Raw genomic sequence first — 22685 nt, 5'->3', positions numbered from 1 at the left:
ATGCCCATATCCATAGAGTGGAAATCTCTGGTTCAAGGAGATGATGCAACCTGCCGAAGCTCACAAAGTTGGTGCGTTTTCAGAGCCATGTTGGAACAGAGAACGAATTCCAGAGCATAATGGCAAAGATCTCTCCTTCAGAGTGAGATATTTTCATTTTGAAACCCAGTTCTACTCTTTAGTTGTGTGATTCTGGTAAGTTCCTAAGCCTCTCCAAGTTTCAGTTTTCCCATCTATAAAAGAGAAATAATAACAGGGCCTCCTCGAGTGGCAGCCGTGAGAATTAAAGGGGATGATGACCTACCACAAGTGGTTGGCATGACTATACATAGTAAGGCTCCAATAATTGTTATCTATTATCAGACAGAGACCACATTCTCAGTTGCCACACCATACAGAGCCTCCCTTCCCTTGGCTTCTAGTCCCAGTGTTGTCTCTGGATTGGCCTTTTCTCTATTCCTTGGCTTCTGAGGATATCAGGTTATCCTAGGACCTTGCTACTGTCCTTCTCCCATCCATCCTCTCTGGCAGCTTCACCTGTTGTGCAAAAGTTCTCAGAACTCCTCATGCACATAATTCCTTGTGGTTTCCACCTGTCTCTAGGAACCAAAAACCAAGGCTCTGCCATGGAATCTGCCACCTTGAACCTAACAGCAAAAATACAGAAAAGTTCTTTTTTTCCGTGATGAAATGATAAGTTGTTACCAAAAGATGAAGTCTTTAATCAGCAAATCACAATTGTGAGAAGGCTGAGTCCTTTTGGATACCCCGTAGATGCCTTTATATAAAATCATCAACACCGCATTGACTATTTTACAATTACAATTGAATCTTTATGAGGTTTGAATACCAAATGAAACTCTGAAGGTGCTACTCATATGGCTATTTCTAGATTTATGAAATGAAGTTGCAACAAGATAACATCAGGCTCTTTTGACTTCTCTGGCTCATCTTTTCTTTCTAGAAGTTCTTTCATGTGAGAAATTTTTAAACCATCATGTGGGAAACATGTTTGAATGAATGAAACACTAAAAGGTGACCCTTTGGTCTTCTTTGGAGGATGGAGCAGTCTCTTCTGTATCTTCACAAACAGGAGATGCATTTCAACACAGGCCCTGTAGTGAATGTCCCTCCTTGAGAAAGACTGGCTTGGAAATCACTTCCCCTTTGCTCACTTCACTTTTGTGTGACCAGTGAGTACTACCACCACTAACTCAACTTTTCTCCCCTTCTCATTTGCTCCCTCCAAGAAAATCATCCTTTCATGCTGTATTTCAGCTTTCTTAAATTGGGCCTCCAGTCCTCTGACCAAGGACCACTTGCTCCTTCTCATTCCTCCACCTCCACCTCTTGCTCACAGAGTTCCTGGGGTTTATGTCCCACATATGGGAATTAAGTAATAGGGATAGATCAGTGAAACCCCATGGATCATACCTTTTCTATTTACTTCTCACCAGAAAATAGTCTGGTCAGGCTGATCGTAAATTGATTCAGTTACCAGTCTAAAAGGTTTCTGGAATCTCTTTCCTCACAGGAGAACCTTAATAGTGGCAACTCCCCCCAGGGACCTCAACTCATCAGCACAAGATACTGTCACCTGAAAAAGCCATAAGAACGTACCAAGGCGAGTTAATGGAGATCATGTTGAGAACAAGGTCCGTAGTCCGTACTGTACATCAAACTCATAAAACACACAGACTTTTAATACTTTAAAATTAAGAATAGAAAAGGACAAAGAGGAAGATGATATAGTAAAAATAGCAGGCTATCTGGACTTAGATAGATATGATTTGGGTTCTTGACTCTCTCCCTTCTATGTTCCCTTAGGTGAGCTTCTTTATCTCTCCAAGCCTAAACATTCTCAGGTAATGGGGATAATAATATCTGAAATAAATAGAACAGATGTTACTGCTAGAACTACTAATCACTTCTAATTTCTTCTAGAACTATAAGTCATATATGTAAAAACAACTCGTGGAGTGTTTGGTACTTAGTAGGTACTTAATTCATTAGAGTGATTATCACTATGAGAGTCTGTGAGACTCAAAGAAAGAAAAAAAATTCAGGACAATTTCCCCCAGGAAGTTGGAAAACTTACTTTGTTTTCTGAAAACCCAATGTGGGGGGCAACCGCAATTACATAGGGATAAGCCTCAATTTATTGATAGATTTAATTTGTAACAAAAAGAATGTTTTCTGTTTCTCAGAAATCTCCGAGGGAACTCTTGTATACACTTGTGATACATGTACTGAAGAAACACACATGTATGGCCTTAAATACTGATTTTCAAAATTATTCAGACATGATTCCTCCTCTAAGTTTTTCAAGAAATGTAACATTTGGGGCAAGTCTATTTTATCCAGGGAGTACAAAAACAGTACCTAGAATGTTTCTAGGAACCACGCACACACACATACACACACACACACACACACACACAAGATCTGGAAAAATTATTGGCTCTAAAATACTAAACTGAAGTTACAAAATAGAGACTTATAAATACTTAACTACACATCTAAAAAAGGGTGAAACATATACAAAATGAAGGTAATTCAATGTATTTCCATAATGGATTTGAGTTAACTTAGTTAAAAGGTATAGGTATGATAGGTGAATAAAAGAATGCCAACTGTTACTTGTAGCCTTGTCTAGGTCTTCTTGTAAGCATCAAATTTAGTTCTGAGTTTCTTGTGTGACAAATCCAAATGAGAAACATGGTTATTTCTTAGTCTCTTTTCTTTTAACAAAAGAAACAACACTAGTTAATCATAAGAGACACAGTTTTTAAAGTAGTAAAAGCAAAAATGAATTTACAGAGATCTTTATGCAAAGAATATTGAAATACATAACAAAAAGTGCCAAGGTATTTTGCATGCCACCTCTTTTATGTTGACTCGGTAAAATCTAGAGCACTACATTATAGCCTAGCATGATGAAGACAATGTAACAAACAGGTGTTGTAATGTGAGTGGGATAGGTAAGCCTCTGGTCATATAATTTGATAAAAATAGAGAGCATGGAAGATTTAGGAAACTGAGTAGACTATTACTCTTAAATATCAATGCTTGCTCTTCTACTCTTCTCAAAGATATTATATAAGGAACAATTTGAGCTTAAGGTCCCTGACTGGTGACTAAAACACAAGCATTATGCATTCTTAATTGACAAACCATGAGCTAAACAGTACAGGTAGGCAAGTGACAGAGGTATTACTGCTCTGAACATGAAACAAGTCCATTTGTATATTGGTTCAATGGAGAATAACCTTCTACATGACAGGCAGCAGAAATAACTGTAGAGTAAGACAAAGTTTTTCAGGAAGAAACTCTGGATTTGCCTAAGTGCTCAAATGAGATGAAAAGAAAATCAATAGGGGCACCTGGGTGGCTCAGTTAGTTAGGCATCTGCCTTCAGCTCAGGTCATGACCAGGGTCCTGGGATCAAGCCCCACATTAGCTTCCGCTAAGTGAGGAGCCTGCTTATCCCTCTCCCCCTCGCTCATTATTTCTGTCACTATCTCTCTCTCTCTCTCTCTCTCTCAAATAAATACATAAAATCTTTTTAAAAATTAATATAATAAAAAATCAGTAACATGAAAACAGATGCCCCTCTGAATTTCCTCCTCTCCATCCACCTCCACATTCTCCTTTAATTAAATCCAACTTCCTCCAAGCACTAGCACTCAAGATAATTATTAAATAGGCAAAATTAGTATTTCTATTTTGTTTGATTAATTAAAATGATTGCCCATCCACAGGCAGCAGAGTCTCCAAATTTAATTCCATTATTACTCCTCACAGCCAAACCCAGGACCTCCCACTGGGATTTGATAAATTAAAGACTTTATAGTATAATATAAAAAACAATTGTGAAAAACGCATATCTATTAAAACTGTTTCCATTATCTTTAAACTCAAGTATATTTTGTGGTTTTTCAAAAGAAAAAGATGATTCCATAGTAGTTTTTTTGCTTTGCTTTTGCTTTATAATTTCAAAAGCACAGATTTTATCTATCATAGGAATTAAACAGGCATGTGTGGGTTGATCTAGGAAGCGAATTATATTTCGTAGCATTGTCACTTTTGGAAAATGAAGTGAATTGCAGTCCACTGGTACTTTATTCATTTATAACTTTACTTGCCCATTTATTAAGGAAACAATTACACGTATCTATTATACGTTTCAGACACTGGGCTGGGCACTAGGATACAGAAGCTCCTCCACCCCCAAGATAACTGTTAAGGAACTCATTGTAGTTGGTTGGTAGTAACATTTAATAATAAAAATTATTAAAAAATAATTATTCAAAGTATGTTCAAAACACCATGGAAACAGACAAGAAGAAATGGTTTATCTTTCCTACATAGAATTGGGTAAATTCTCCCAAAGTTCCAGTTGAAATGGGTCACCAAGAATCAAGTGGGACTTTCCAGGCAAAGGGAATTCCTGGAGAATGGAAATCCATGAGCAAAAATTCTGAAGTGTGAACAATGAGGAGTCCTTGTGCAGGAAGAAGAAACTAAAAAGTAAGGGCTTTGAAAAGCTTCTAGTCACTATACTAAAGAGTTTAGAGTTAATGTTGTGAGTTATTGGGACCCTGGGATCCATCATCAAAGGTTTTAGAACAAGGGATTGACACAATTAGATCTGTCCTTTTTATAAATTGTAGCAATGCCACAGTCCAGTGTAGATGCTGCTTAAAAGCTCACATGTACACAATAACTTCTGAAAACTGAACATTCCTTGAATCAGAACAATCCCCCCACTTTCAAATGTGCTTTGCCTTAGCCACTAAAGCCATCATAATCTTATAAAATTTGAGCTCAAGTAGCAAAGACAGGCGGGTCACCATTTCAAGACTCAATCTGAGCCTTGAACTCTTCACATGAAGAGCATTAACTTCATGGCAAAGTTGACTATTTACAATTTTATTTTTTAATGCTCTTCTCCAGCTGGGAGAAATGTTAATCCTCTGGCCACTGATTTAAGAGTAAAACAAGCACCTTCGGATTTTAAATCCCGTATGCTTTTCTTCTCAGGAACATGTGACCATTATAGAATACACGCCTCAGGTTCTTGTTATAGTCAACCTCCTCCATACCCACGTGTGAATAATTGAGGGGCTGTGCCTTCCACTGGCTCTACCCACCTTCTCCATATGGTTTTTCCAAAGCACTTACCTTTACCAAAAATTGACACGTGGCAGAAAGAAGGGATCAGTATTACATAAGCTCAACTCATCAGGAAAGAACACTTCACGACTAGCTGAAAAATACCACGGGGAAATAACTACAGGTAGCTAGGTGACCCCACAGCTCTGCAAACCCTAAAAACAGAAACAAAAGGCCTGGTCTGGATTTTGCAGCAGTTCTGCCTGCTTTTAGCCCTATGAAGCCAACCCGGGCATTAATAAGCCAAAAAGAAAACATACTTGAATGGGCCAGAAAGTTACAACAAAACTACTAAGGCACTATTGGTAAACATCAAGTAGGCTTTGGCCAAGACAGCAAAGTAATCAGACTCAAACCACTTATTACCACCTGTTGCACATTCCTTCCCCTTCCTGCCCTTCCCTTACCCCCCCACCCTCCATCCTAGAGAGTTTAGGAGCACACAGTAAATAAAGCTCTGACCAGTAAAAATTCTCAGGGCTTTGGCCATTGCCATACCAAGCAAAATCAGAAAGCAACCCACTGGAGATTAAGCCCAGAATGCTTTTCTCTTTTACACTTAAACCTACACTCTTGTCTAGAAGGGTACAGTGCTATTTGTTTTTTGTTGTTGTTGTTGTTGTTTTGTTTTGTTTTCCTCGAGAACTTAGTTTTTCCTCACTTACTATCAGGTTGTGTTTTCAAATGGTTCAAATTCACCAGCAGAAACAGCACAAAAGAACATTCTTACTCAGAAACCATCCACCTCTCAATTCCAAATCCCTGCGATTAGGTAATAAAACAAAATAATACAGTTGGAAGCCAAAGACAGACTGAGTTTCAACAGCTTTTCAGATGTAGAAAAAAATTACAGGTTCTCCTTCCTTTTTCTCACACTAGATGTGTATTCCTTACACATACCTCAAACTAAATTCCAAATCTAAAAAACTCATCGTTTATCCCTTATTCCTACTTAAAGGTCTTCCACAAAGTACATACCTCCTTGGAGTGGAAGGGGAATGTTATTTATTTTAAAGTTTTGCCAATATCTCAGTCCTCCAGGATGTCTACAGTGAATTCTCTGACAACACAGTAATGGATCTAAAGAACAGATTCCTTGACTCGCTACCTGAAGGTCAGGCACTCCAGAAATACAAGAAGGGGAATTGTATTGTTGGGCTCCCTTAGAAATTGAAATGTCCCCCCAGAGAAGAGGAAGTATTAAGAAATATAAAAGGGAGAGCGAGATCTTAGCAAGTCTGATGTGGCTTTATACTTGTCTTCTGGTTTTTTCTAATCTATTAATTCTCAGTGTTTTATGATGCCCGGCTTAATACCAACATCCATTCTTGCCCTTAAGGGTTGGCTTTGAGTTCTAATTAGAATCAGGGGACAGACTGTGCTTAATCGGTCTGTCCATCTTCTTCTCAATAATTGCGTAAATCTCTTAACTGTACTGTAAACATCCCCAGACTTCAATTAATTTGCCTTCCTTAGTAGACACGGTAACACACATTGTTTTACTTACGCGTAAGCAAGCCCCTTACTACTTTTATATCCCAAATACCCAATATGATTTATGCATTTCCTCTTTTTAGAAAGAGATGAAGTGATGATGTCTTGCCAAGGTTTTTTGTTTTGTTTTGTTTTGTTTTTTAAAAGAGAGAGTAACAAAAACTATGATGGAAACACAAATACTTTGGAGATTATCTTTTATTTCAAATGAATTAAACAGACACAGACTACACAGGGAGTCCGGGCTCCCTAGTACCAGTGGATACCGAAAACCTAATAGCTGCAAGAAATCTTACTCTTAGAGTAGTATCTCCCCTTCTATTTGAGGACTTAGAAAAGAAACACAGTCCAGACTATTTCTTTTAAGGACAACAAATTACCTATTCATACCCAGGAGAGGATGGATAACGCCTTCAAAAAGTCACTCCTTAAAAAAATCTAAACAAGATCTTCAGGGTGGCTCGAAATTCACAGATTCCCTATCATTTTGCACTTGCGGTGAAAGAATTCGTCCTTGGTACCTACCTCTGCGTGCCTGCTGTCTAGGGGAATCCTCCAAGGCAGTAGCGGCCACAGACAGAGAAGGGGGGTGCGGGGGGGAGGGATGGATGGGAGGTGAGATGACCTGCACACTTTCTATTAATCCATCTACGTTTCGGGCCAGAAGCACGAACTACCGCCCCCGGCCGGGCCCGGGACTCCGGGTGCTCCTCGCAGCTGTGCCGCAGCCCCCGCGCCCCGCGCCCCCCGCGCGCGCCCCCCGCGCCCCGCGCCCTCACCTACCCGGGCCCGGGCACACGGACGCTCCACGGACGCGGGCCGGCGGCTGCTCCGAGCGCACAGGCTCCCAGGACGAGCCGAGGGAAAAGGAAAAGCAAAGGCGGGGGCAGGGCCGGCCGCTGTACTTCCCGCAACAAGGGGAAGTGTCGCGCCCGGTGCCCCCGGGCGCTCCGCAGCTGTGGCTCGGGGGGAGCGGGGCGGGGGCGGCCGCGGGGCTTTCCCCGCCGCCCTGCGCGCCGCGATCCCCCCGGGGCCTCGGAGACCCTCGGCGCCCCGCCCGCTGCCTCCGGAGCGCGGCCGAGTTGCCACACGCGCTTGAGAAATCCTAGCAGTTGCGCAAAGAGCCGCAGAAGTTAGAGAGAGGGATTGTGCGAACGTGCGAGTGCGCAGCGCAGGAGGCTGGAGCCACTGAGCGGGGCCGACCGCAGGCGCAGCCCGGGTTCAGGTTTCATCTGGCAACTGGCAGCTCCCGAGGACTCGAGCCGCGCTGCTGGGGAGGCGGGAGGGGCCCGCGAGCCGCCGCCGGGGTTCCTCGGAGCCTGGGCCGCAGCTGACATCCCTGGTTCCTTACTCGGGAGCCCCGACCCGGGGCTGTGGGCGCCGAGCAGGAGGGAAGCCTGCACTTCTCCGGCCCACCCGCCCGCACAGGTTGCACTCGCTTCCCCCGGCTCCCTCTGAAAAATCTCGTTTCCCCCATCAGAATTCCCTGGCTCATTAAACCCGCACCCCTAGAGGCGCTTATTTGGATGGATGCCCTCAGCTCCTTAGAGAAATGCAAAGCACACGCACTCCCTTATCACGAGCTTGGAGAGCTCTCAGGATCGCCCGGGACGGAAGAAGGGACAGAGTGGTCACATCTTGGCTGATGCAACCCCCTCTCTTCCCGCCACCACCAAAACCGCCTGTTCCGAATCCAGATCCTACGATCTCAGTCACCTGGAAAGCCACCTAACTCCGTTATTTCAAAGAGCTTTAAGAACATCTCTGCTTTAGATCGCTTTAAAACCATCACTGGATTTCTTTTTTTTTTTTAATTTTTATTTATTTATGATAGTCACACACACAGAGAGAGAGGCAGAGACACAGGCAGAGGGAGAAGCAGGCTCCATGCACCGGGAGCCCGATGTGGGATTTGATCCCGGGTCTCCAGGATCGCGCCCTGGGCCAAAGGCAGGCGCTAAACCGCTGCGCCACCCAGGGATCCCCATCACTGGATTTCTTTAAGACGCAATATGAGTGTTCTCATTAGGAATCTCCAGTGATATGGAAGAGGAGCACACGTGCAAATTTAGAAACAGCAAAAATAAAAGCCCATGTAGACACTTCTTTTTTCCTCTTTTATCTTCTTTCTTGGAGTCTTTCTTCCTGGTCATCCGCACCATCCCAACCCGATGCCCCGCTACAAAGCTGATTTTCTGGCTGAGGAATTCTCAGCCCTTTAATGAATCGAATTAACTTCTGCAGGGGGAATCATCTCTCCTTTGGCATTTCCTTTTTAAAAAGGGGGGGGGGGTTGGAGGGGACGCTGAGTGGCTCAGTGGTTGAGAGTCTGCCTTTGGCTTGGGCCTTGATGCCGGGGTTCCAGGGATCAAGTCCCGAGTTGGGTTCCCATGGGGAGCCTGCTCCTCCCTCTGCCTACGTGCCTACCTCTCTGTCCCTCATGAGTAAAATAATTCAATCCTTAAAACTAAACAAATACAATAAAAATGTGTGTGGAATCCCTAACCAGAAGCTTATTTATTTAGTTTATTTTCTAATTGGTAGGACTAAATGACCTTTATCAACCCACATGGCTTTATGTGTTCCAGCTCCACCCTGGCAGGTAAATGCCAACGGGCAGTTTTAAATGAAAGCCAGAAAACAATGAAATTAACCAAAACGAAATCTGCACACATTTGATGCACTCAAAAGCCTCAGGAAGACAAGTGTCAATAAGTATGATTCAAGATGGTGACATTTAAAAAAGGCAAGGAAACTATCACATCAGTAACCTATTTCAGGATCTAACAATTATTACCCCAAGCAATTTAGACTCAAGACAATACGAAATTAAACTCAGGGTGGTTACTGGGTAGTCCCTGATCCAAAGGTTAAGAGATGCCTCTGGACACAGCCTTGTAACCAGACCTTGCCCTTCACATCTCCTGATTTCTGTCCTTACGCTTTCCATTTGATATAGCTTCATTGACATGCGTGATGTATGTGATTGTCTTAAGCTGGACAATACAACTGAAAGATAGGAAGATTTTTCACTTGAGGATTAAGCATGGGGGAGGTATACCTACCAAAGCCCCTGGCTTTCCCTCTCACTTCTCTGCAGAAAGACAAGGATCAACATATTCCTTTTCTAGAAGCCCCTGAGAGACATAGCAGAGATCTTTGTTACAACAGAGTATAACCCGAATTAGAAAATGCTTGGTTGTTCATTAGACTGTTATTCCTCTCTTAGTTCTGGATTAATTGGGACTGGGAGACATGCCTCATACTGCTTGTAGCAACCGTAAAGGAGAAATAAACTCTTAAACAGAGATGTGCAAGACTCTAACCAAAGGAGCATGTTGGTGTTATTGATCCAGACTCCAGGGCAAAGATGGCATCTATCATTCGATTCCCAGAGCATCTAGGGAGAACTTACCCAGGGCATTACGTAAAGCTGAATTTTAGCAGTCAACTCAATACTGAGTTAAAAGCATGCTTGAGATACACTTCACAAAACCTGCAAATGATTCAGGAGTGAGGGCTAACTTTCCTGAAGATTCCTAAGTCATAGATACCCTCAGAAGAAAGGTTTATGAAAGTTGGTATAAAAGACAGGCAGGGTTGGAGGGACCTTAGATTTACAAGAGAGAAGTTTAGTGCTTCCAAGACTAAGGGGATTTTAGGGACCTAGAAATGCAATAGGAAGGAAAGAAAGAGGAAGAGGAGGAGAGAAAGAAGATAATAGCCTCACTACATTTGGACAAGTTTGAGTATCAGTATTGCCAGAGTCAAGGATAAAAGAGCATCCATAGACAAAGCCCCCTGGATGCTGTTTCTGTCAGGCCACTTTGATTGGAATTTAGTTAAAGGAATCTCAACCAGAATTTGTACAATCGCTTTGTCTAATGTTTCAAGCACCTAAGTCAAAGGAGACTAGTAAACACATGGGGGTGGGAAGGTAACCTAAGAGATGCAAATTTCCAGTTTGAATTTTTTTTAAAAACCACATATATGAAAAAAAATAAAAAATAAAAATAAAAACCACATATATGAATTAAAAATATGTTTTTCCTGAAAGTGTTCATATTCCTTGCCAGATTCTTTGAAGACCTCAGCATAGAGTAATGTATTGTCATGTTACCCACTTGCCTGTTAATGTCAGATTCTGGGACTCTTTAGTTATGTTTTCTTTTGGGAACACATACATTCCTAAGAGGGCAAAAAACATAGTAACAAAACTGAATAGTCAACAACTGCCAAAACCCTAACATTTCCTTCAGGCTCTCACCAACAATGCAGAATTTGTGTGGGTATACTGGAACATGCCAGGATCTGATTTCAGTATTAAGATAGAGGCTGTGCTTTAAAACACATCTATTTCAAAATGCCTGGTTTAGTTTTGTTCTCTCTTTGTATTTCCTGGAAGAAGTTCCCTTTTGAGAACACCAGCTTTTGTCTTAACTAAGTAAGGAGGGGATATGATTTGAGGGAGTTTCATGCCTACTATTCCCAAAACCATGATTCAGGAAAAGGGGACATATTACTACTATTAAAAAAAAAAATCCAGTGAAATCCTTGTAAGAAAGATAATAAAGAAGAGAAAGTATAAAAGAGAGAAGGGCTACTATGGTGTCAGTCCTTCCCGACTCTCTAATTTCATCACAGGCCTGTTGTCAGTCAAGGGCTTTTTTTTTTTTTTTTTTTAAGATTTATTTATTTATTTTAGAGAGAAAGAGAGAGAGAGAGTGACAGGGGTGCAAAGGGAGAGTATCTTCAAGCAATCCCTGCTGAGTACGGAGCTGGTGTAGGGCATGGGGCTCCAACCCATGACCTGTGAGGTCATGAAACCATTACTTGAGCCTAAACCAAGAGGCCAACACATAACTGACTGAGCCACCGAGGCGCCCTAGTCAAGGACTTGAAAAATGAAGCATGTTATATGCCTGTTGAGATTCTGGGGAAGCATAGTATCAACCATCACTATACTCTTATTGAATTAGCATATTTTGGTGGTAGCCTGTGTCACACTCCATCGCCCCCTAGACTCCTGAATTAAATCATACCCCCCCTCAAAAAAAAACCCAAAACCAAAAACCTATGATTAAATTTATTTTCAAGATAGTGTTTGTTGTTGTTTTTTTTGCTTAATTACAAAATTAATATATGTTAACTCGTGAAAATATTAACTACAAAGAAGCATAAAAAGAAGAAATTAAAAATTGCCATGATATCACCATTCAGGGATAAGTATTATTAACTTTTTTAATATGTCTAAGTGACTCTTCACCTCTTTGTGCATAACTACCTTATATAATAGTTTGAATCATATTACCAACAAAAGTAAGGCTTTTTTTGCCTGGGCCCCAAATTCATGAGCCTATACTCATGAGTGAGTAGAGAAAGGAGAGAGGGTGTGGTGAGCTGACATGTGAATGACAGGAAAAGATAGGCTACCTTAAAGAAATTGTGAGTCAGCAAGCACAGGGAAACTCTAGAATAGTGAGAGATTTAGAAATGGCCAATGAAAGTATAAAGCAGGAGATTTTTCTGGGAGCTGATGGAGGGGGTGGGATTCTGTATATCTTGGAAGGGACAGTTTAGTTCTCTAACAGAATCCAGTAAACTTCTGAGTCTCGGTCTAAACAGCATCCAAGAAAACCATTTTAATTGGAAACTGAGATTTGAATTTGGGATAATTAGCTCCCCAATATTTGGGAAACTACCAAACAAACTTTCTAGGAAATCAATAAAAATAATGTGATTTTTGGAAGATTCTCAAAATAAACCAGGAGAATATTCCAAGAAGATAATGACCAAAGGGCAGTTCAAGATATGGGCTATTAGGAAAAACACTAATTTGAAAGAACATATGCACCCCTATGTTTATCGCAGCATTATTTACAATAGCCAAGATACAGAAGCAGCCAAGTGTCCAATGATAGATGAATGAAGAAATATGGCATATATATATACATATATATATAATGAGTATTATTCAGCCATAAAAAAGAATGAAATTTTGCCATTTGCAACAACGTGGATGGATCTAGAGAGTATAATACTAAGTGAAATAAGTCAGTCAGAGAAAGACAAATACCATATGATTTCACTCATATGTGGAATATGAGAAACAAAACAAGGCAGCCCAGGTGGCTCAGCAGTTTAGCGCTGCCTTCAGCCCAAGGCCTGATCCTGGAGACCCGGGATCGAGTCCCACGTCAGGCTCCCTGCATGGAGCCTGCTTCTCCCTCTGCCTGTGTCTCTGCCTCTCTCTCTCTCTCTCTCTCTCTCATGAATAAATAAATAAAACCAAAAAAAAAAATAAAGAAAGAAAAGAAAAAGAAACAAAACGAATGAACAAAGGGGGGGGATAAGAGACAAACTAAGAAATATACTCTTAACTATAGAGAACAAACTGATGGTTACCAGAGGAGAGTTGGGGGGGAGGGGTTGCTGGGTGAAATAGGTGCTGAGGGTTAAAGAGTACACTTGTCATGATGAGCACTCATCACGTATAGAATTGTTGAATCACATATTATATACCTGAAACTAATGTAACACTGTGTGTTAACTACACTGGAATTAAAATGAACATTTCTTAAAGATATGAGCTATTGAGCAGACAAAAAAAGACTATAAAGTTATTATCTTCTCCATTTATTTTCTTGTCTCAAATTTCTCAACTTTTTCAAAGCTTAAAAGCATTAGTAGCAAGCAAGTCTATGAGGGCTTACTTTGCAAGAGCAGAGAAGTTAGGCTGGCAATAAGGTGGTCTAAAGTGGGGTTGAGGCTGAGGAGGACAAATGTGGGGTTTCTGAATGCTGGCTTTCTCCATTCATCATAGATGCTTCAGTGGAGGACTTTCTGCCTGGCTTGCTTTATTCATGAACAGAGAGACCAGGAAAAGAAACTGGCAAGTGGCTCTAGTGGAAATCATCTCATGAAATGTAAACTGAATGCAAGCCTCAACCCAAGATACTGGTGCATTTTCAAGGAAGAAGGATGCTTCTGAAAGGGATATCACATGAGTCCCTTCAAAGGTCCTCTGACTCAAACTTGGAGAAAATGGTTCCCAATTCCTCAAGAAAGGGGATTTCAAAACCAAATAAACAATGACAGATAATGTGATCACCCTTTAGGGAGACCAGTAAAATAGTTTTAAGATCAGCTTAGAAAAAGCATCTCCTGTCTCATTTGGGAGCAAGGGGTACTCAGCATCTCTACAAGCAATCTGCAGCTACAGCAGGATTAAACCTAACTAGGCCATCCACATCAACTCTGGGGCAGACTAAAGCCACTAGGTAAGAGATTGGCACAGAGATATGTAGTGGGAAGATATCAATACTTCCCAAGCAGAAGATGTAAGATGCCCATATCATATGAGGGGTAGGTAAGAGGCTCAGTGGGGATGGAGACTTCCACTGATCCTACTGGGTGGAAACTCAGAACCTAAAGACTAAAGCCTAGGCCTTAACCAGTACATAAAAGTTCATTATTAATATGAATTTTATTCATATCCCTACCTATGTCCTTTTAAACTGCTGTGTATACTACAGTACTATACAAGGAATTAGAAGTGCAGTGTAGTTAAACACAATTTTGGAAACTTTTTAAGAAAGACAATATTGGGAGAAATGAGCAAATTTGAGGAAGTAGCTAATGGCTATGTACATGGGTGGCTCCTTTACACAGGTCAAAAATATCTGACACCTCCCAAATGTAAGGACTGTGCAAAAGGCAAAGTCAATTCAGGTGTAATCTGTTCCTTCATGAAATTTATATTCAACCACTAAGAATGACTGCATTAAAAAGGTTTAGAGTAAATTTGTCCTTTTTCCTCTAAGGTAATGCAGAAATAATGCTACAATATATAAATTTTTCTCAGCTCATATCTAGCCTCTGAAAGTTGTTGGCATCATCTTCAGAGACAGACAAAAGATTTAACCCTTCATGTGGTAATGTTGTATCATTGCTTTAGACAGATGCTAGCCTTGACTTTAACCAACATGTAAAGACATTTTGACATTTTATCTTTATGCTCATTTGTTTTTTTAAATTTTTAAAATGCATTGCTTTATAGACCAGAAGACAATGAATATATTTAATGTGAAAATTGTCCAGGTACTTACCTTACCACGTGAGTTTTTTTTAGCATACCTTGCACAGAATCTCTGATTTTGAGTTGTATAAAAATAGAAAAAATACTATTTATAAATAAATGACAGAAGTTTAGTGATGGTATCAAATTTTCTGAAAATCAGCTTGAAAACACTGAAATATTTTCTGGATTGAGCATTATACTGGGAAAGCTTAAGACATCAACAAAGTCTTTTCATTTTAATCTCTAGCTTTAATTGCTTATGAAGTTCTAAGTTGCTTATGAAGTGATTCAAAAGTAACTTTTTCTCCCATCTCTCCTCTCCTTTTGGAGGATCACAGTACCAATGTACATTTCATTAAGACTTTTGTAAAAATTAATATTATAAGACAAATATTTAAGAGTAAGCTACTGCCACGTGTAAAATGACTTATTAATTCTTCATGATGTCCCTCATTGTATTTTGGACACAAAGATAATTTTAATTTAGAATTTTTTAGATGAAGGATTTATGTTAACATTTCAATGGAAAGAAGATTATAGCAATATTGTTCTTTAATTTTATTAATGAAAGATGTCAACTTTAGAACTGAAATGCCTATCTAAATTAGCCTTGTCTACATGTAGTTCCTTTTAATAGATGATCATATTCTGAGAGTATTTGGCAGACAAAATGATACATTTTATTTTTACTTTTTAAGGCAAGAGAGAGTGTGAGGGGTTGGGGGGAGCAGAAGGAGAGGGAAAGAGAATCTTAAGCAGGCTCCATCCAGAGCACAGAATATGATGGGCTCAATTTCAGGATCCTGAGATCTTGACCTGAGCTAAAATCAAGAGTCAGTCACTTAACTGACTGAGCCACCCAGATGCCCCATCAAGGAAAATGATTTCTAAACATGATGTCCAATAAGACAAAAATTCTATGCTCTTAATGTGAATGCAATTAATTGATCCATGTTAGACTCATCTTGACGTTGTAATCACTACTTATGTTTCTGAAATACACAACTTTGTAATACATATATTATATGAACAAGCCCATTAATAGTAAATTTGCATCTGCTTTTTGTCAAGCTAAGATTAGTGACTTTATGATTGCATTTTTTATTTAATAGACACACAGGGATCACCTACAAAAATAGCCCTTTCCAGGGCAAAATACACTGTGCTCAAATGTAAACTAATAGTCCATGAACACACAGCTTTGTAACAACCTATGCCACCGTGACAAATTTGTATAATAACTTCTTATTAGGCTACTAATGAGCCTTAATAAGTCAACCTATAGATATTTATCAGAACTTTGTGTGGTTTTTGAGCAATGATGAGGCTTTAAAATAAAAAATAAACTATTTAGTTAAAAGGCTGCAATAAGAAGATATCTACATGGAGCAATGTTTACTAACATCATTTGTCACTCTGGAGTCCATAACATCAAGATCTACTTACTCTATAAAGAGCCTTAGTTATTCATTATATGAAGTCTCAATATTCGCAGAATCAGGGGCAAAAAAATAAATATCCAGCTTCATTCATTCTTTAACTTTATTTTGTTCCAATTACAAAAACAAATCTATAAGGTAGATATTTTTAGTATATTCTAAGAAAAACATCCTCATGTAAAGAGCAAATAGGTGTCAGATGTGTTGATATCTACAACATGGTAATTCATTCTCTTTTTTCCCAACTTCCTGCTCATATTGACTTATCAAGAAGTTGCCAAAACATGAGGTCCTACCTTTCTCCAGATTTCTAATACCAACAGCCCAATCCTGAGAGAGGAAAAGGATGAATAAAATACAGTCGTGTTGTCTGAGAATTAAAAAATCATAGACTCAAACAAGAACTCACTAATATTTCCCTTAGGTATGCAGAGTTGTAACTTATAAAATGAAAATTACTACTGAAATCATAGAGTTTCATTATACCTTTGATTAATCAATAGGATACTAAACAACTTCTTATGTGCGAGAAGACTCTTAAATATTTTGACATGAAAAAAGTTCCCAATCATTGAGAAAAGATTGGAGACTTTTGCCTTAGACTCTTCCCTCTCCTTTAGCGTTACTAGTGTTTTTTAAGGGTAGAAGAGCGGTGTAGAGAAGAATAATATACATTGACTATAAATACTCTTCTCAAATAGCACACACAGTTCACCACAAAGCAGTCAGGGCCACAGCTATTTCTAGAGTCCACAGTCTAAATTTCCTGCTACTTACAGTTTTACCAATGGGATATAAAAGAGCTGTGCACAAAAGATTCCATATGAAAACAGTGAGCTGAGTTCAAAATAACTTAATTATTATTGCTACTTTGAAAGGAGCTCATTAAAATGTCTGTCATGAGTCTATCTAGATGGCACCATTATAGTGCAATTTTAATTAACTTGATCATCATTTTTAACAATGTTAATAAACAAGCTGTGCTACAACCTTATCTTAACCTTGGATTTTTCAACATAGAATTCAGAGATTTAAAACCTTTCTTTCTTTTTCTTAATTGCTATTGTGACACTGAACAAATTACAGTATTAAAATTGACTAATTCCTATTAGCATCAATTAGTCCTTCATTAGACATCTTCATTATATTTATGTTCCAAGAGGATTTCAACTGCCCTCCTGCCTGACCATTGGTTTCATATCACAGCACACAAAGGCTCTCGCAAAAACAATGTTTATATTGGTGTTTGTGTATTATAAGTACAGAGGTTCAAACATTTTACAATATACTCATGAACCTGTCAAGCATTTGAGATCCTTTGGAGATAATGAGGGTGTTTAAAATTGGAAGTGCTCAAAGTTCATAGTTCAACATACAATGCAACCTGAATTACTATTAATATTATGATTCCACATATACCAGAATCTAAATAGGTGTTTTATCCAATGAAATTGTAAAGGGTGGGGCAAAGAAGCTGGAACAATATACTGGGAAACTAGCATCAATGCTAAACGACTTCTTAGAAACTCCCAACAGGAAACTGATGCACCTATTCTATAAGAACCATGGATTTTGCCCAGAGATACTCATTTTTTTGTTAGTCTTTGGCACCAGTTGTTTCAATGATCTATTCTTCACTTGACCATTGACATCCTACCATTTTATGTATAGTAATGGATTCTAATAATAGATTCTTTCTTGTTTGGTTCTTGTTAATTGTCATTCTGTTCACCAGAGATTTGTTAGATGTCAGCCCCTATCTTCTCGTTTATCTCATAGGTGTGTCCTCTCCAGCTGGGAGTTAATAGTGTTATGACAGTATTTCACAGAATTGTTTTGAACACAAAGCGAATTACTGTATATGAACTGAAAACCACAGTGCCTGACACAGGAAACACATTTAACAAATGGAGGCTCTTATTATTCCTACCATTCAGCTTTGGACATCTTCCATCAAGCCTCTACTACATTAACCTACAGGAAACACCCACCTCATTCATTCCCCAAATGCTTTCTGAGACTTTGAGCTTCATGAGTCCCCAATATACAACATTATAGAACCAAAGTGGCCAATACATTCAGTATGAACATTTGTGGCAAATACTGGAAAAAGACAAAGGTTTCAAAAACAAAAATCAGGAAGATGTTCTTCGGAAAGCTGACCAATTGAGTCAGGTATCAGTTATATCTGACCCAAGAAAACATGATGCTGCCCAATTTTCCAATTAGGTAGTTCTTAATATATATACCACTACCTTATGCACAACTTTTTAATTTCAATAGCTGTCTAGCCAAATGGCTAATTGAATTTCTGATCCTATCCTTGGAATTCCTCTACTTTCCTTTTTTATCTTTTTTCCACTACTCATCTCTGTTTTACACAGCAGTCCAAAAATAACCCAGGGTAGGCTTACAGAGCTAAGGAAAGACCGCTGAAAATAAAGAGGAAATGGGAGAGCAGTTCTCTCCCTCACAGGCTTTGCCCTATCTCCTCTTGTGCCTCTCCCAAAGGTGTCCCACCTTCACATTGGAATGCCTATATTGACTTCTGAAACAGAATGTCTGGGATGGATTTTCTTATGAAAACTGACTCTATCTTTTCTCCTAAATGAAGATGAGTCTTCACTCAGCCTATTATGGGCCTCAATTCTGGTGTGAGCAATGGGACAGGATATAATTCCCAACCCAATCATCTAATTTTGGAGGTGGGTCCCACCAATGTAGGTCTAGAGCACAAGTTCTTTCCTGAGAGCAAATGGTGAAAGGACCAGAACCAGACCTGAAAAGGTGATTTTTTTTTCCTTGACTGCTTCCTATTTTTGCTAACAACAACAACAACAACAACAACAAAACAATAACAAAAATTTATTTACTAACTTCAGAGACAGGGGATAAGGACTCAAATTACAGAGACTCTATTTTATCACAGTCCCTGGGGGAGCAGAGAAATCCTCGCTGAAAGAAAAAGCTACTACCAATTACAAAGAAAAGGAAAATATCAAGATAAAGCAGGAAAATAAGGCAGGAAGCAAGCCTGAATTGAAGAAGTGACCCACTGAAGGTTTTCATCCGCCTCTCTTCTAGGTCCTCCTCATCATCCAGTACAGACACTGGAAGAGATCTCAACTCCCCTACTTAGTAGCCATGTGAATGAGATAACAGGAAGCAATTTACCCTGGTACCACACACTTACAACAGCAGGTAACATGTTCCTAATAACTTTGACTGAAATATGAATATATTTTTCACCTAAATATTATGCACATGGCAGATCAGAACATATTAGTGTGATAGAATTACACTGATGTGATGAGATACTATCTTTGAAATACTAACCAATGTATTTTTACTTGTAGTATTCTTTTCTCCCCTGTACCTTCAATCTATGAATTCATTTGCCTCAGGCAAGGGATGGCAGAAGGAAAACAATGAAAACAGCACAACCAAAAAATAAGTTCAAAAGTATATGACTCAGGTTAATGGTAAAACTCATGTAAATGGCAATAGACCTGGAGAGAATCCATTGTGTTTTAGTGACAGCTTCTTAACTCTAATCTAGAAAGAATTTCCCAGTGTGGAAAACTAGAGACAAAGGAGATGCAGTGAGAGAGAGGGTGAGAGGCAAAGGAATGACACACAGAAACACACAGAGACTTGGCAAAATCATTCTCCTGAAATCTCCAAACATGCACCCAAGTGACCGTGTCTACTACTTCCACCCAGATATTGCATGGGAACTGAGGCCATGAGGTCCATTTATACTTCGGTAAACTATGTATATTATGTACTCTGAAAAGCTGTTAGTTTCTCCTTTTGATAGCCCATCACTCTCTATCCATCCAGCAGAAAAACTGGCCATCTGTAGGAGGAAATAGCCTCCAGAACATATACACCATCATGTTTCAGGTATCTTAATGGGTAAAATCATACATTGTGGTCATGCTTAGGAGTTTTATCTCCATTCTGAGTTCCTACTTCATTCTAAGATACTGAAGGGTCAAAGAAAGAAATTAGTGTGACCAAATTTGTATGCAGAGGAGGGGCCATGTAAAGAATGAAGGGTTTGATAAGACAGGATATGGGTTAGTAATATTTATTAAACACATATTTTGGTCTAAGAGTTCATGCTAGACCTTTTGTATATATTGTCTCACTTGATTCTTTAACCAACTGTGTGGAGTCTAGAAGAAATTGACATTCAGAAATATTAAGTGGCATGTCTTAACCTAGAGAGTAGACAAACAGTTCTGGGGCAAGAACCAAAGTCTGTCTAATGCCCAGTTATTTTCCCTCTAATCCATGTTCTTTTCCAACTCCCCAAAACCTAATTTAAGAACAGGCACATCGCAACCTCGTCACAAATAAGGGTTTGGCTGCCAGGGACACCAAACATGCTATACTTCATTTCTATTTTCAAAAGAAATCCCTTAAGCACTATTCTTCATTCCAATAATAATCCAATCAGTAATGTGTTCTTAAATAATAATCAGTCTTCTCATCAAGCACATATCATCTCAAGATTTTTGAAACAGGTATATAAAGACTGAAATAAACATGACGAATCTGATAAAGCACTATAGAGAAAACTAAGCAATGCAGCTACAACCACAGAGAGAGACTGGATTTTACAAGGATATCCTTGAAAAGGACACAACAATTACAGACAATTCTTTTTTTTTAATAATAAATTTATTTTTTATTGGTGTTCAATTTGCCAACATACAGAATAACACCCAGTGCTCATCCCGTCAAGTGCCCCCCTCAGTGCCCGTCACCCATTCACCCCCACCCCCCGCCCTCCTCCCCTTCCACTACCCCTAGTTCGTTTCCCAGAGTTAGGAGTCTTTATGTTCTCAGACAGACAATTCTTAAATCATCAGACAGTCATCTGAAAAGCAGTTTACTCTTTATATTCATAAGTGGCAGCAGATTAAAGACTTCAAGACCAAGAAGTAGTTTCTGTGTGAACAAGAAAGGTAGGCAGCAGGTGAGTCGAAATTCAAGGAGGCAAACATCCAAAACCAGAAGGTGGCAAGAGGCTCAAAGTCCATGCAAACAATAAGCACCCAGGAGATCTTTACAAGTTGACTGGGCAGCTAGATAGGTATAGTCAAAGGACCAAGAAAGGGTCAACAGCCAAGGGGCACTGGACATTGTAGGAGTGAATAATGAGTAGAAAAATAGATGCCCAGCATCTTATGAGGAAAATGCTCTCAGAAAGAGAGAGTTGTCACTTTCACCTTCACTCTGAAATTCTCAGTGTGAGCCTAAAAACGGTTGTCTGGAAATTGAGTCCTTGAGAGTAGAAGACCATTATGGTAGAGATATGTCCTGACCAGAATTGAAGCAATGACCATGCAGCCTATAAGGGAGTATGGCTTAGTAGATATTTTATTGCAAATAGCCAATAAAAGAGTTGTCAGTGAAGGCTAGACTACCTGTCACAATATTCCAGCTTCATTGTCTGCATATGCAAACTTCAATAAATAGACATTAACACTGTACATTGCATATTTGTGTGATTAATTCTAGGATGATCCAAGTCTTTTATTTAAAGTTATTTGAAGAGGCAAGACTGAAAACCTAATCCAGAAGGCAATAAAGTATTACTTAATGCTCACTGCCTTTAAATCAGTTGTGAAGTAGGCAAAATCTATAGAGAAATTTGAAATGCATTTCCCTTTCTGTCATAGACATGCTTAGGAGGCTTAAAGTAAAGAATAGGCTTGATTTCATCAGTTGTCTATTCTTCAATGGAGAATGTTTTTCACTTGTTGAGTTCCAGAATACTGGAAAACAAGATGGTCTCCATGGCCAACAGGTAGGGAGGGAGTCAGAAGGAGAGACAAGTAAAGCTGCATATGGTTCTTGTTCCAACCCCAAGAAAGTTCAATGATCAATGTTGCTCTAGGGTGTGAAAGATTTTGGTTTAGATTATGTCTTTTTTCCTTTTGCTGGCATTCTTAGGATTGGAAGACTACTCTATTGCTGGAGCCCATAAGAGCAAATTTCCTTGAACTGCGATGTGTTATTCATGACTTGCAACTCCCTTGACATGTACTTGTTCTGCAAAACTCCCTGCTTTCTCCTCTTATCATATACCCCACCGCCACTGACAAACCATGCAGTAAGGTGTGAGGTTTTGTTGTTATTGTTTGTTAACATCTTGTTACCTACTACTTAATAATATTTTTCGGAATGAAAAGCTGTATCCACTGTACTAAAGTCAATATGAAGAGATTTTTGTTATACGATTAGCCTGGAGGAAGTGGGGGCATGATACAGAATAAAGTAGCAGAGGCAATACACAAGAAGACAACTCCAACAAGAAAATGTCAGAGTCTGACTGAATTGTAGTCCCCTCTATCAGGGCTTCTCCTCCTGGGATCTTTTCTCTACTCACATGCTGGATCAGAGCAGCATGTGTATTGTACAAAATGGCCAGTCCATTCCCACAAATGTATAACATTTATATCAATGATACTGAATAAATAAGC

At 39.4% G+C, this 22685-nt stretch overlaps 1 protein-coding gene across 2 annotated transcripts in view; it reads right to left on the bottom strand.

The window, feature by feature from the left end:
- ARHGAP24 (Rho GTPase activating protein 24) overlaps nt 1-22685 on the bottom strand; it is a 738009-nt gene that overhangs the window by 492878 nt on the left and 222446 nt on the right. Inside the window, exon 1 of one of the 2 annotated variants that reach the window (XM_077882768.1) lies at nt 7453-7634. The exons of the other annotated variant lie outside the window; for it this stretch is intronic. The gene's annotated coding sequence lies outside the window, so the exon portion shown is untranslated. Of the gene's footprint in view, nt 1-7452; nt 7635-22685 lie in introns of those variants that run through there. 2 annotated transcript variants of the gene reach the window in all.

Source organism: Canis aureus, chromosome 33, assembly GCF_053574225.1.
Source record: "Canis aureus isolate CA01 chromosome 33, VMU_Caureus_v.1.0, whole genome shotgun sequence".
In the NCBI taxonomy this organism is placed as follows: Eukaryota; Metazoa; Chordata; class Mammalia; order Carnivora; family Canidae; genus Canis; species Canis aureus.
The sequence above is the reverse complement of the archived record's forward strand: the minus strand, read 5'-3'. Positions and strand labels throughout refer to the sequence as shown.